At 26.8% G+C, this 15,677-nt stretch overlaps 1 protein-coding gene across 2 annotated transcripts in view; it reads left to right on the plus strand.

Moving 5' to 3' along the window:
- LOC111623900 (synaptotagmin-5-like) overlaps positions 1 to 15,677 on the plus strand; it is a 30,392-nt gene that overhangs the window by 3,842 nt on the left and 10,873 nt on the right. Inside the window, exon 1 of one of the 2 annotated variants that reach the window (XM_023366632.1) lies at positions 4,152 to 4,263. The exons of the other annotated variant lie outside the window; for it this stretch is intronic. The gene's annotated coding sequence lies outside the window, so the exon portion shown is untranslated. Of the gene's footprint in view, positions 1 to 4,151; positions 4,264 to 15,677 lie in introns of those variants that run through there. 2 annotated transcript variants of the gene reach the window in all.

Genomic DNA, 15,677 nt, shown 5'->3' on the forward strand with positions numbered 1-15,677 from the left:
AGCCGCTGCAGATTATTCGTGATAGACGATATTGAAGATGTGTTTAATGCATTCTGCATTTTAGCTTAGTTTTGTTTTGATGTAAGTTGGACCATTCTGCTTTAAGGTAAGTTTAAATGTTTTACATAAACATGTACTTCGGTTCATACATTTTAATATATCTCCTCTCAATGTATTTTGTTACTTTCTAAACAGGCTCGCAATCGATATGCAATGGAGAACTTTTTACATGATATTTAGACAAGCTTTACGATCATTTTATACACAGTAAAAATAAACTTTTTATGATTATTTAAATGACCTAAACCATTCAGTTTATTTAAATAGTCGTATAAAATTTGTATTTATAGTTCATCTGACGACTTGCATAAAGTATCAGAACGTTACAAATAGATCATTTGAATATATACCTATATGGAAACAAGTCACGATCACGTTCTACATAAATATCAATGCATTCGAAAATCGCCATTAAAAATTACCTTTGGCGGTAATCTACAAGTGTATTATTTCTATTTTTAACATATTTATACTTTATTTTCTTATTTTATGCACTTTTTCAATTTTAGACATTATTTTTTTACAACTTTCACTGTGATACTATTCAAGTAAAATTCCTTTCCGATTAATATTTAAACGAAAAATTAACTTCTAATTGATTGTACTAATTTATCGTATTGAATACTTGACATTTGAGTTTAATGAAATATCATCATAAATATATTAACATCTACATTAAGATTAATAAATGAAACAGTTTCTTTAACAACTAATAACAGTTAGATAGTTGTAACTAATTCACTTATCTTTACATTAATAAATCATAATTACTTCTTATTTTATGAAATACTTATACAATACGTATGTGTAAAATTTATTTAATATTTGTGTTTTTTTCATAGAAAAGGTTGAATAAGAATTAGATTCGATTTTTATATCGTTTTTTCAAATGAATTATATTGCTAATCTCAGTTCTTAGTGACGGCCTGACTCAATGGATTCGGCAATGTTAATGTATGGAGTATTGATTCATATAACCCAAGAAAAATCACATGAATTCGGAAAGGATTTGAATTTGATCTCATGCCATTCGGAGAGCTTACCTCACGTCTATATGGTTGAAGTCTGAATAAATTAATATCGATTAAATATCCTATTTCGTATTGTTTAGCACGGGATGGATAATTTAATTGTATGATAATCAGTAATGATTTTATGATTGTGAATGATACTGGGGTTTCAGAGAATGCGCAACTCTAGGCAGTGTGAACTTCAGAGGTAACTTTTATATATATTTATGTAATGTAAAGTCCGTATCATAAGATAATATGAAATTTAATACTGTACTGTGTACATAGTGAATGGATCGAGTTTTGACAGACATATATTTGCGAGTTTGAGGTCTCTAAAAGCACGCAGTTTAGCCAAAAGTTTATATTGCGTATTCTTTAAAATCTCACAGATGATTTGTAATGAAAATTTGAACCATCTTAAATATACTCTAGAAGTCTTATCGTTGATTAAATTGATATCAGTTTTTATTCAAATATATTTTCTTTTTTTATAATTGAATGTAATTTCACAATCATGTTCAACTTTGACTCTATGAAATAAAACCTAGATCCTCTTAAAAAATGGTTGTCTTCAGTGAATTTACAAGTAAATCATATTATTATTTTCTTAATAATTACAGATTTTAGTGATACTGTTGCTTTATTTCATAAATTAATATATTATCATATCTACTAAAATAATAAACAAGTTTTGCCTTATATGCTGCTGTAGATGAATATAATAAATTCTCACTAATATGATCATAATATATGTAAACAACGTTTGTGTTTTAAACATACTTTTTCCTATAACTTCACTCGTTTTTTATTTTTGTTGTTGTTTTTTTAATAATTTCGCGTATAAGTCGTGACATTATGTTATATGACAGCAATGAGGTATGGTACCGGGCTAATATGTATTTTTCCGATATTTCTATTTGTAGATTTTACAGGGTATTAATTTATTTAATAGTGCTTTATCTTGTTTGTAATCTTGTATCACGTCCTGGCCAATAAATTGATTTTCAGTTTCTATTGCATATTCATCAGAATTGTTACATTATTACCGTAATTGCATTAGCATATTGAATTATTGAAATTCTATTGAACAATAAAATATTATTTAGATTACACACTTAGATTTCAAGTAATTTGTTAATTTACAAAATGATTCAATACTAATAAAATAAAGAGAATTAGATTAAGGTTTCAATGCTTGTTATTAATTACATATTGATAGGCCTATATCATTGTATATACATCGTCATTTACACTTTTATGACATATTTTCATTATTATTCCATATTTAAATAGGCTATATATTATTAATTTTAGAATTCAATAATTATAGCAATCATTCTTATTAGAAATCCCTATTAAGAAGATTAAAGTTTATGCCAAAATTATAATAAAAATATTTTTATAACAAGTGACATGACTAGTGAACAAAACTGGAAAAATAAAAAAAGAAAGAAAAATACAATACACAAGAGAGCAATTTGTTTTTCTTTTTTGTAAAACCCAAGAACTTTTCCTGAATACGAAATAGAAAAACGCAAAGATGTTAGCAAATTGAAAATTCTCTGCATACAAAAACAACAGCGTAAGTTTATTTGTCTGTAGTAACTTAACTTTAAGCTCTAGTTTGATATTCTAGAAACACCTTTAACTTTTTTTCTCCCACTTGTAGCATAATCACCGGGAATCCGGGTTCGAACCTAGTCTAGACCACCAAAATTTATTACGTGTCAAGATATTCTCCATTCCTCATTCATGTTGATCGATCCAGATCCCCACTGCGGATCACAATTCGTCCATAATGGGTGTATCGTGACCGGTCATATAGCCTGTAATATGTTGGTGCCTTGTAGTAATTTATCAATCAACCGACTGAGAAATACACTAATATATAGTCTATGTATTATAATAAGTTCGAAGCGCATAAAATATAATATTTAATCAACTAATCAGTGTATATTAAATACAGATAACTTATAATCCATTGTTTTAAAACTTTTTAGATTCTTTTACTTGAACGTAAACTTTGTTAAATAAATTCTTAATCGACATTTAAGCTTTAGAATTATTTACGTGAAGATGATTTTAGTCGAAGTCGAGTCAGGTGTACGAATAGAATACATTCTATTAAACTGTTTATTAACTAATACTGTGTTGTCTGTCCCCTTTGTTCCTTGATTTCTAATAAAGGAGTGATGTAATCTTATCAGTTACCTAGATCATAAATCATTTGTTCGCCATTCTGCAAAGTACATAATAACCTAACTGCAAAATATTTCATGTCGAAAAAGTATTTTGTAATGTATCATCGGAAAATTAGTAACGTTTTTACATAGGTTCAGACCTGCATTGTTATATTTTTTTAAAATTTTTAACGAAAAAACTATAGGCATAATGGAATTGTCTATAAATTTTATCATAGTATACGTGTAGAAATTTTTTCTGAACAGTACATCATGGTGAATGTAACTGATGATTGCACTTTTACGATAAATTATTCCATAAAAATATTGATGACATTTATTTGCAATTGTATGTTTTCTAATTCGAAAATTGAACAATAGTCTTGTTAAGAAATTGTTCTTATTCAGTGTCTGAAACATTATTCAATGTGAATTAGACATATAAATTTATTCCTAGGAAGAAAGTTGTAATAAGTTTTATTTTATTCTTAATTGTCTTATTTGTCTGACTAATTTATAGAATTAAGAAATATAAGTTTTAATAATTTAAAAATTTGATTATAGTTTTATTATTATGAAGCTTGATTAGTAGAGAATAAAATACAGTTATAATTATTACTTTTTAAATTAAATCATTTATACTATTTTCAATATAGGCCTATAATATTCATAATGTGTAAATACAGTATTACAAATGATAAATTTATTGCTTACTTGGATACGAATCAATATTAATTTAATTTTAAGCTTGTGTCATTGGATATTCGACGTATGAATTGCATAGGACTCTGTGCTTAGAGGAGCTTTGGGATCCGCAAAATTTGAAACCGGTTATATATTGCAATACTTAAAACATTACTTACAACGTTGAAACCATAAGGTAGACAATAAGTTGATGTTACCGAAACCAAAATTGGCAAGAAGATCCACATTACGATAGTTCGAAATTTTTATTTTACCACTGGAAATGTTGGAAAATCCAAATTTGGCTAACGAAAAACGATTTAAAGGTATTAGATTATTGTGTATAAAATAGTGAGTTGTTCGAAAGTCGGATACTTTTATAAATTTCTAAGATATTGAAATATGTTAAATGTAAGTAACACTGTTTAAAAATTATCAATATCATATTAATGATGGTAAATACAAACATAAATCTGATCATACTGCAGGCTACTTTTGAATTTATGTATAATAAATTCGTATTTAAAATGATACATAGCATTACATTTGATTCTATAAACTTCACATTTTAACTTAATTTTAAAGAAAAAAGTATTTTTTTAATAAGCTATAAAATTATGAAAAAAATCAAAATTTTGTTTTTAATATTTCAAAAGTAACATAATTTAAAAACATCATTTTTAGAAATTTAATAAGAAAACATAATCCGGACGAAATTTCTATAATACCGTCAAAGTATGATTTACGTTAAAGCTTTCAAGTAAAGAATTTACGTTGATTTGTTTACCTCACAAAGGGACTGATTAAAAAAAAAGCACATCGTGCCGAGAGACTTTAAATATGGTCTCAGAAATGATATGTATTAGCCTAAATGTTGTTTATTTTAAAAACAATTTAAATGCATAATACTGTATAATAAATGATAAATAGCTATATGAATGTGTATATATATATATATTTTGTCATAACTTCGTAGAAGTTGGCTCTAAACATTTCTTTCCTTGCTCATGTACTCTATGTTAATAATTAAATTTTTAAAAAATTGTATAGGGTAAATGAGGGTTAGAAGATAATAAAGATCTGAAAGTTGAGTGTGAAAATACAACTGTACAAAGTAAAAAACTGGCTGAATTGATGTTTTCTTATCATACCAAGCAAAATATAACTTTCTGTTAAATTACCATCTCCCTCTTAGAAGTTTGATTAGTTGATAAACAGTATATGGGTGAATCCTCTACTAGAGCCTGCTCTGTTATTTTTGACTGATTACAGGTTAGACTCGTTATTCAAGCTTCTAAAGTATTATGTACAAGAAACAAAAGTCATTTAATGATCTTAAGTTCTGCAAGTCAGAAACATTACCTATTTTTACAGTAACTGCGCGTAACAGCACAGGCAGCAAGCATGCTATCATCTAACAATATAACACGTGGCACCACCTTTCAGTTTATACAGCATGTACTGTACACACAACGCCTTCACCATCTAACACATGTTTCCTCTATGTATAAGAAAGCGTAAATCTTTAAAATTTTAAATTTTTTAAAATGATATTATACATCTGAAAAGATATTTTAGAATTACCTTTAATATTATTAATTAATTATAATTGTTTAGATTAAGAATTTTGAGTCTTTGTTGCTTATTTCTTCTATGGACTCGAGATGAAAATTAGTTTTTAAATATATTTATAATATTTCAATNTATTTCAATATATTTTATTATTATCTTAATATAATTTATGAAATTAATCAAATATAGATTTTAATAAAAAGTTTTATTAGAATAAATTTTAAACATAAAATAATGAAAAAATTAATTAAAAAAATGTAATATTCCTTGTTAATATGATACAAAACATATTGTACTAAAATTAAAAATTAGATTCTCTGTTTCAGATTTATAAATACAGTAAAACCTGTCCAAAACGGAAACCCGCCTAAACTGAAAAAATATTCGGTACTGTGCGATTCCGGTTTACACAGGTTTTACTGTATTTAATTTATGAATAACAGAGAGTAACTTTTACTCTTCGTTATAAAATGTCTCGAATATCGAACTGTTTATCCCAGGACTCGAGATAAAAATTTTTAAATTTTCAGGGAATTAATGGATCAGAAACTCTAACCCAGTTGGTTAAAGTATATTATTGTTATTCTTTAAACGTAATTTGGAAAATATTGAAGAGGATTGTGTTGAATCAAAAATTAAATTTTTAATTACTTTATCTTAGAATTATTCCTACATAAATAAAACTATTATTTATTATTATTTTTTAAAATTAATTCGAATAATTCAATTATTGCTGAGCGTGAGTATTATAATACATTTAATTTATAATGAAAGTATTACATTTACGACTAAAGANTATGATTTACGTTAAAGCTTTCAAGTAAAGAATTTACATTGATTTGTTTACCTCACAAAGGGACTGATTAAAAAAAAGTACATCGTGCCGAGAGACTTTAAATATGGTCTCAGAAATGATATGTATTAGCCTAAATGTTGTTTATTTTAAAAACAATTTAAATGCATAATACTGTATAATAAATGATAAATAGCTATATGAATGTGTATATATATATATATTTTGTCATAACTTCGTAGAAGTTGGCTCTAAACATTTCTTTCCTTGCTCATGTACTCTATGTTAATAATTAAATTTTTAAAAAATTTTATAAAACAATTATTAAAAATTCATGAAATACATTTTGTTTTTTGTTCAGAAACTATTTATAAATACATTTTAATCATATGATGATTTTCGATGGAAAAACAAATTTATTTTGAATAAGTGGAATAGTCAGGAGAAAATATGGGTTAAAAAATAATTTTGCAGAATAATTATGACTATATTTATTCACCACAATCGGTAAAATATTGATTTCCTATTCTGAGGTTCATTAGAGGACATAAACAAGTTTTGTTAAATAGAAAATATCTGTTAGAAAAGCAGACACTTCAATCAAGAAAGGTGTAATTATTGCTTGGTTTAATGAACTCCTTCACATCGATGTTTCACATAATTAGAAAACTTCAAAGTGCTTCAAGATGTTAATTTTATTCAAATTAGTTTCATTTAACTGGAAATGAATTTTTACTTATTATTTTTATAGGAAAAATTTAAAAATAATCTTTAACTCTATTAAAAGTAGTTATTTGAATTTAAATGCGGAAATCTGAAGTTTCTCCGTTAATGATAATGAATTGGCCGATAATTATCTTTATCTTTGTAAATTATGAAGATATTTCAAGAACATTAATTAATGAAATGTCATTGTTTTTGATTCTGGGCAAATTCGTAAAGAAATAGGCCTAATTACATTTGTTTGTTTAAAATTTAGATATAAAGTTGAAACCACAATAAGTAATTATTTAATTTTAAAAATATATATATCAAAACGTTCTATTAATAGTAAAATACAGTATTGCAGATTATAGTTAATTAATAGGACCTAAGCTAAGTTTATGAAAATTACTGTTATCATAAACTGAAGAAATCCCATTAAGTTTATGAAAATAATTATTATAAATTGTATTTTAACGAAGGATTTACGATAATTATAAATATCGATTAATTATTAAATTTTCTTTGTATAAAACTATATTGGAAAATTTTGTCATCTTTAGATTCGATCCTAAAGTTCGAATCTAAAGGTGACAATCAAATGCACAAAACTGTTCTCATATCTTTGACATTTCGTTGATTGACAAGACTCATATGAATTGAACCGTTTATAACAATATTTTAAATATAGTATTTAGTTTTCAGTATCGTACTTCACTGTACAGTGTATATTTAATGAGTCAGCTTCATAAATGGTTTGCTAATCGTTCTAAAGAATTCAAATTAAAATTTGATTTGATCTTAGACTAAAGAAAGTTTATAATCCAATTTAATAGAATTGTTATTTTTGGATTCTTATTACAGCCGTCCATTTAGACTTAAGAACAAATTATAATTACGTTTATATATTCGACATTTTTAAAAGATTTTTATGATTTAAGTATACAAAATATAATGAGTCTAAAACTTCCTTTATTTTTGAGGTTTTATATAATTTGATATTACAAATTAGTATATAACTTTAAAAAATTTAAAGTAATGTAATAATAAAAATAAGTTATTGCTGAATATGTTTTATAATTATGAGTAAAATATTCTTAAGAATGGATGTAATAGCATAAACTTATTTGAAAAAAAATTCTCGAGATTAAGGAAAGACAGAGAGACAGACGGAATTTAAAGGCCTACAATTTTTTCAAATTGCAGCCCAAAAATTACTTTAAATGAAGTTATGTTTTGAAAAATAGCGTAATTATAAATATCTGAATAGGTAATGAAGTCAGAAATATAGCGAAAACGCAGAAAATATTTGACCAATCATTTTTTAAAAATAAAAAAGACTTAAAATAAAATATGCTTGTAAGCAGAATTTTTTGAAATCCAGTACTTAGAATCAACAGCCTAGGCAGACTATTGGAAGGATTTTACAGATTACAAGTTAAGCATTATTTTCTTAATATCCGACGAATAGAAAATATTTTATTTTTAAAATTTAAGTTACATGGAGGATATTTTTTTGTATTCTATTTTATATATAAAGTTTGCAAAGAGTGATAAAGCACGACTAAATTAATCACAAATTAATTTATTTAATAGAAATAAAGCAAAATAATGCTATTATGCATAATCTAATGTATATTTATTATTAGGTAATTTCGCACTAATCCTCGTTGTAGACAAGAAACCTTCTATATGATCTGATCTATACACTTAAGAACTATCAAAACTAAATAAAATCAAAATAGAAGACTGTTTTAATTTTATTTTTTATACTTTAGACTTTATTTTATACAAAGTTTATTTCTTTGTTTATAAAATATTTCCAAGGATTTTTAGGATTAAATACTATTACACTATTTGTTTCGTTTTTGGATGGATTTGTATCCCGTGATTATGATTTCTAATGGGATAACAAATCAGTAAGTGCATACTATTTGGAAAGATTTTTAACATAAATTTTTAAAATTCGTGTTGCTTATTCACTTATTCATATGAGTTTTAATCATGCGTGTATGTTTAAATTTAAATAGTTAGATTTTTCATAATAGAAGATGCGAAATATGTTTCTTTTTCATTATTATTAATAAATAAGTAAGTAAATAAGTCTACGTAACAAATTACCGACTCAGAAAACAGTTAGATAAAGACTGTATTTATTTAATGTTAATTTTTTGCAGTATATTAAATTTATTATGCAAAGCACGAGCTCAAAGAAAGTTAGGTAACTAACCTCACTTATTACGAGTAGATCTGATTCGCAATGGAAAGGGCTATCACCATTAAAGATTGAGGAGCGAAAATTTGATTCTAACTTCTCGTGAAAAATTACGAAAGTGTTGATCGAATTCGAATTGATTCTCCTTGCAGTAGCAGAAAATTGATTCAGTGTGGAAAATTGTGACTTTAGCCTGCAAATAAATTATTTCAGTTATTTATTATAATAGCATAGCATGTTTCGAGTTTTTATTTTCTTGCTCTTTTTGATTTATAACTTAATACAGTGGAACCCCGGTTAACGAACGTAATCCGTTCCACGAGTCCGTTCGTTAACCGAATTGTTCGTAAACCGAAGCAATTTTTCCCATAGAAATTAATGCAAATACAATTAATCCGTTCTAGCCGTCAGTATTTTTGTAATTTTATTTGTAAAATGGGTTTTCTTTAATGAAAATATAGGAAAACGTGCTCATAAACAGTCGATCTAGGTTAANTGCAAAGGGTGATAAAGCACGACTAAATTAATCACAAATTAATTAATTTAATAGAAATAAAGCAAAATAATGCTATTATGCATAATCTAATGTATATTTATTATTAGGTAATTTCGCACTAATCCTCGTTGTAGACAAGAAACCTTCTATATGATCTGATCTATACACTTAAGAACTATCAAAACTAAATAAAATCAAAATAGAAGACTGTTTTAATTTTATTTTTTATACTTTAGACTTTATTTTATACAAAGTTTATTTCTTTGTTTATAAAATATTTCCAAGGATTTTTAGGATTAAATACTATTACACTATTTGTTTCGTTTTTGGATGGATTTGTATCCCGTGATTATGATTTCTAATGGGATAACAAATCAGTAAGTGCATACTATTTGGAAAGATTTTTAACATAAATTTTTAAAATTCGTGTTGCTTATTCACTTATTCATATGAGTTTTAATCATGCGTGTATGTTTAAATTTAAATAGTTAGATTTTTCATAATAGAAGATGCGAAATATGTTTCTTTTTCATTATTATTAATAAATAAGTAAGTAAATAAGTCTACGTAACAAATTACCGACTCAGAAAACAGTTAGATAAAGACTGTATTTATTTAATGTTAATTTTTTGCAGTATATTAAATTTATTATGCAAAGCACGAGCTCAAAGAAAGTTAGGTAACTAACCTCACTTATTACGAGTAGATCTGATTCGCAATGGAAAGGGCTATCACCATTAAAGATTGAGGAGCGAAAATTTGATTCTAACTTCTCGTGAAAAATTACGAAAGTGTTGATCGAATTCGAATTGATTCTCCTTGCAGTAGCAGAAAATTGATTCAGTGTGGAAAATTGTGACTTTAGCCTGCAAATAAATTATTTCAGTTATTTATTATAATAGCATAGCATGTTTCGAGTTTTTATTTTCTTGCTCTTTTTGATTTATAACTTAATATATATGTATATATATTTATTAAGTATATGACATGTAACTTGAAGACATGAAATCGATCGCCATAATGGATTAAAATTCTGTAAAAAAGTTGTATAAAAATTTAATGATTTAACTGAATTTGACGTGATATCTCTAATTAGAAATCAGAAGGCTTGATGACTGAGGCGGCATTATCCTGTCACTCTGGGGTACTCGAATCCGAATACCCGAGAATGGCGGGACCCGAAGAATTTTTTATCAGTGCTCTATTCTGAAAATGCCAGACCCCACCATCGCCATCAGCTGCCCCATTATTCTCTGGGACCTGATCGAATTGATTTCTGACTTGGGCTCGGAAAAAGACTAATTTAGTACTCACAGAGGGCAAAACAATCAGAAAACAAGTACCATATTTTTCAATGTTCAGGCTGACTGTTATATTATATTTTAAAGTTTTTAATTATACTATTAATTATATGTATATTAGAATTTTAATTATAAACAAACATTTTTAATTTAAGTAAATTAAATTTTTATCTCTAATTAAATTCCATACTTAACTTCTTATTTCTTATTATCTGGTGTATACTGTACACGTAGCCTATACACACCAACAACAACAACAATAATAATAATAATAATAATAATAATTTAAATTTGAATTCAATTTACTTATAGTTACGTAAACCTATATTACCAATCTCAGTTTTGTACTGTACATTATGTTGGTTGTAAACCATAGTAGAAGCAGGTAGCATGGACGAGAAACTACCAAAAAAAGCACGAGAACCCGGGTTAATCTGAACCTGTCTCTGTTACAACAACAAAAAATCTTTCCTTAATCTGAACAATGAGTTAATTTTGATTTAATAATAAATGAGTTATTTCCTTTAATATCATGAGAGATCTGATTGGATTAGTAGAGGTATAATTGTTGATTACTTTTCTGTTATTCCTGGATCTGCATGCATCAACATGATGCACTCACTCACTAGAGGTAGAGCTTAATTTGCTTCATTGTTTTGTATCAAATAATCGATAAGCTTAATAAATTAAAAATAATCTGATAAAGCACGAAATAATTTTTAAAGAACGTGAGTTTTTGAAAAAAAAAACTTTTGATATGGAAATACAATAATAATGGTTAAAAAATAAGTAAAAAACTAGATACAGTACATCGATAACAAACTGATCTTTGCAAAGAAATAAAAATAAAGTAATAGCAAATGTCAAAATAGTTTAAAATAAAATGAAAGAAAGACAAATTTTAAGGGTCAAATAGAAAGAATTTAGAAGAACAGTAGTAGTTACTTCCGCATTCGCTAGATCATTTTGAAATAATCTAATTAAATCTAAGGGTCTGCCTAGGGTCTACAGTAATAACAAAAAAAAAAAGAAAGAAAAGTGAAACAGGTGTTTCTCTACTGCTAATTTACATGAACTTTCTATTTGATGTAAAAATGTTAATGAAAAATTCATTTAGCCGTTCAAAAAACGCTTTACATTTTCAAAAGTAATTATGAATATGTATGAAAATTAAGAAATAATGTTAAAATAGTTTTTCACTGAAATCTTTCGATAAGACTTTTGATTTTTAAAGAGCTTTAATTAATTACCGCAACTTTTTCTTAACAACAAATCTGATCTGAATCTAGTAGGGGAGACCGGGGCAACTTCGGCATGCGGGGCAAGTTTGTCAAGCGCTTTTTTTTAAAAACAAATTAAAAGGAGACTTTGGTTATAGGTTAGGCAGTTGAGTTTTATTGGTGGCTTGTTGAGTGTAGTGTTTTTATTGTTCTCCAACAAGCGTAGTTGAATTATCAAGCAAATTTTCATTTTCGTTCAATTCCATATAATATTTTTTTTCCATTTATATTGAATTGGCAGGTTTTGTTATAATTCCATGATAACGAAAGTTACTTTTCCTGTTAGAAGGATGTAACTTCAACTTATTCACGTGGCCAGATCGTGGCTTGGCATTCTGTTCTCAGGGTTGTACTTAATGTTTCGAAATCATGACTAGCGGGGTAAGATCGGCAACATAAAGCCACATTAGAAGCAAAGGATAAAAATCAAACAGATGATAAATGAAAACATGTTTGCATTTGTTATTCATGTATATATGTCTTTGAACTTGCATTTCGTTGTAATAATATTAAATGGGTGTTGGATTTGTATTTCTTTGTTTTAATAGTGAATTCCAACTTATACATTGTTAATAACATAATTTTATATACGTGCCTATCTTGCCCCATTACTGTTGCCCCTATACCAGGGGCAACTTTAATAAAAATAATTAAAATAATTACAACTTTACAAAAAGAGAGAAGTTGCCGATCTTGCCCCTATACCCGGGGCAACTTCGTCAATTTCTCTCTTCTTGTAAAGTTGTAATTATTTTAATTATTTTTATTTCCAAACTGATTTTAACCAGTTCTATAGTAAGGTAACATTCCAATAGACAATATGCAAAGCTTTTTTTTCAGTTTACAGCAGTATTTATTACACAAAATTTAAGTAAAGCTTAACATGCCGATCTTGCCCCGGTCTCCCCTATATAAATGATACAGTAAATTTTACATTTCTGTATTTTCTATATCTAAAAATACATTTCCATAAATTCGTCAATCCTATTCTATATTTGCTAATATGATTTTAATAACCAAAACATCTGGTTATCTTTTTATTCCTGTAATAGCATCCCTGAGATCCATCTCTGCATTAATATGCGATCGATAACCTTCCTCTATAACTCTCCCAGTTCTTTTCTTACTGCGGGGAAAATAATCACATCGTCTTTCTAGTCACGGGATATTCTAGACATACGGTCATTCAAATATTATCATTTTCACCATCCATATTTTACAGGATATATTCCGCATTAAAATCAACATATTTATAAGATATAATCTTTATATACGATACACTGGCATATAACCTATATATATATGTTTAATTTTGCAGTTACATTATAGACACTAACAGCAAGTAATACTTAGTCTTAAATTAGTATAAAAATAATCTCATATAATATAATAACTCCTCATTAATCACATTATTAATTTATGAAGTTGAACTTTGTTAAATCGTAATGTTATTTCTAATTTGATTTAAGTAAATAATTAAGTAAACGTAAACCTGATTGAGTATTCGCGTTTTTTTTTTTTTAATCTATTGCTCACACAAGTAATTAAAATATACATAAAATGTTAAAGTTTATCATTTAATTCTTGAAATTTTTTAATAATTTTATAACGTATTCGCTTTAGTATCGAAAATAAGAACTAATGTACTACATTGTGTATGATTTTTCACTGTGTTTATCACTTTTTAATATTTATAGATTGACTTAACCGATATCGAATGGCAGACATTCGTTTTAAAACTTTGTATACGATTTTATGTGTTTTGTGTGCTAATTTCAAAAAGAAATAGATTTATATCAGATAATAAAAATTTAAATGCGGTTAGTATCTATTTAAAGTATTATTTAGTGCTCATAAGTCACGCATATCGCCATTCTTCATTAAAACGCTTTTTATGATAAGTTATATTGGATTAGATGTTATTTTTAATTATTTTTTATAATCGGAACGAAATTTAAATCTGAAAATTTCATTAATTAGCGAGTTTGATTAAAATTTATATCCAGTAATTTGGCGTGATGGTGAAGCTTAAGTCGATGGATGATAATGTGACATTAGAAAATTTATTATTCTACTCAAATACTGTTAATCCCGTGTATGATATAAATACTGCAAAACTTAGCCGTAGAGAAAAGCCGCATTCTCATTCATGTAACTTCTCCGTATTCATCTATATTAATCAAGAAACCAATAAGCAATTCCACGATCACATGATTACTAAATAATAAGCTGTTACGGCCGAGCTACTGCAACTGCGTGATCTCATTGAAACCAAAATTGCATTATCGCGGCATCAATGGTGTTTTAATTCATTTATCCGTGTTTACAACGGTGTAGGCCGCTCAAATCTATGAAGTTAATACAATCATTTTGTCTGTCCGTTCTTGTACGTTTCACTCTAGCGACTACTTTTCTGGAATTATAAAGGTGTTTTGGAATTCTTCTGGGGATTTTCACCCTTAGGACATACCTTCGATTCTTTTGATACCGTGAAAATTTATGTTTGCCAGAACTTTTGATGTCATGTGGGATATACAGATATAAATCTATCATGGCGTCACACCTATTATCTCCATGGTTACTCGTGGGTGGTTTGGTGCAATGACGTTAGTTTTCTAACCCAATTTTTTAACATTTCAAAGATACTTTTAATGTTATTAATTTCATTTATTTTTTATATATATTACAATGATTCTCTCCTCATAAACTTGAAATAAAAATTTCCATTTCAGCTTTATACGTTTTTCTTTAAGAACTGTCTACTTTGGAAAAGTTATGGTTATTTAGCCTATATTCTTGAAAATATCTTGTGAAATTATTGAAAATGTGTTATGCAATCAGCATAGACAGACAAATTGATGTTAGCACTTAAGGAAGTAACACATTGTTCTTATTCATACGATTTGGAACTTTATATAACTCTTAAAAGAGAGTTTATTAAAGCTTTATGACAATAGCAAAAATGTTAAAAATTAAAAAATATATTGTATAATCTTTCAGTCGAATGTAGCAGTAAACCTCAAAGTAAACAAGTCCTTAACTGGTTGAAGATGTAAAAAATAAAAGTAGAAAATATTATTGATTTGCCAATTCTAATTAAAACAAATTATATGTTTTCCTCGCTCTGCAAATTTATCGATTGTTCAAATCAAAAACAACATCTTGTAAAACAAAAACCGGATCGATTTAACTCCGCAAAATGTCAAAAACGATAACTTTAACAATCATTTTCTGTAATACCCGTATAACATTTTGCAAATTTATCGCGTAAAAGTTGGGGATTTACAAACAACTTTAGAATGATAATGGTTATAAAAATTACGTTTTATATGATAATGATATATTATGACAAGAAACAAGGATGAATTATCGTTTTTAAAC

This window comes from Centruroides sculpturatus, unplaced genomic scaffold, assembly GCF_000671375.1.
Source record: "Centruroides sculpturatus isolate CEXI.00-Female unplaced genomic scaffold, Cexi_2.0 scaffold250, whole genome shotgun sequence".
Classification (NCBI taxonomy): Eukaryota; Metazoa; Arthropoda; class Arachnida; order Scorpiones; family Buthidae; genus Centruroides; species Centruroides sculpturatus.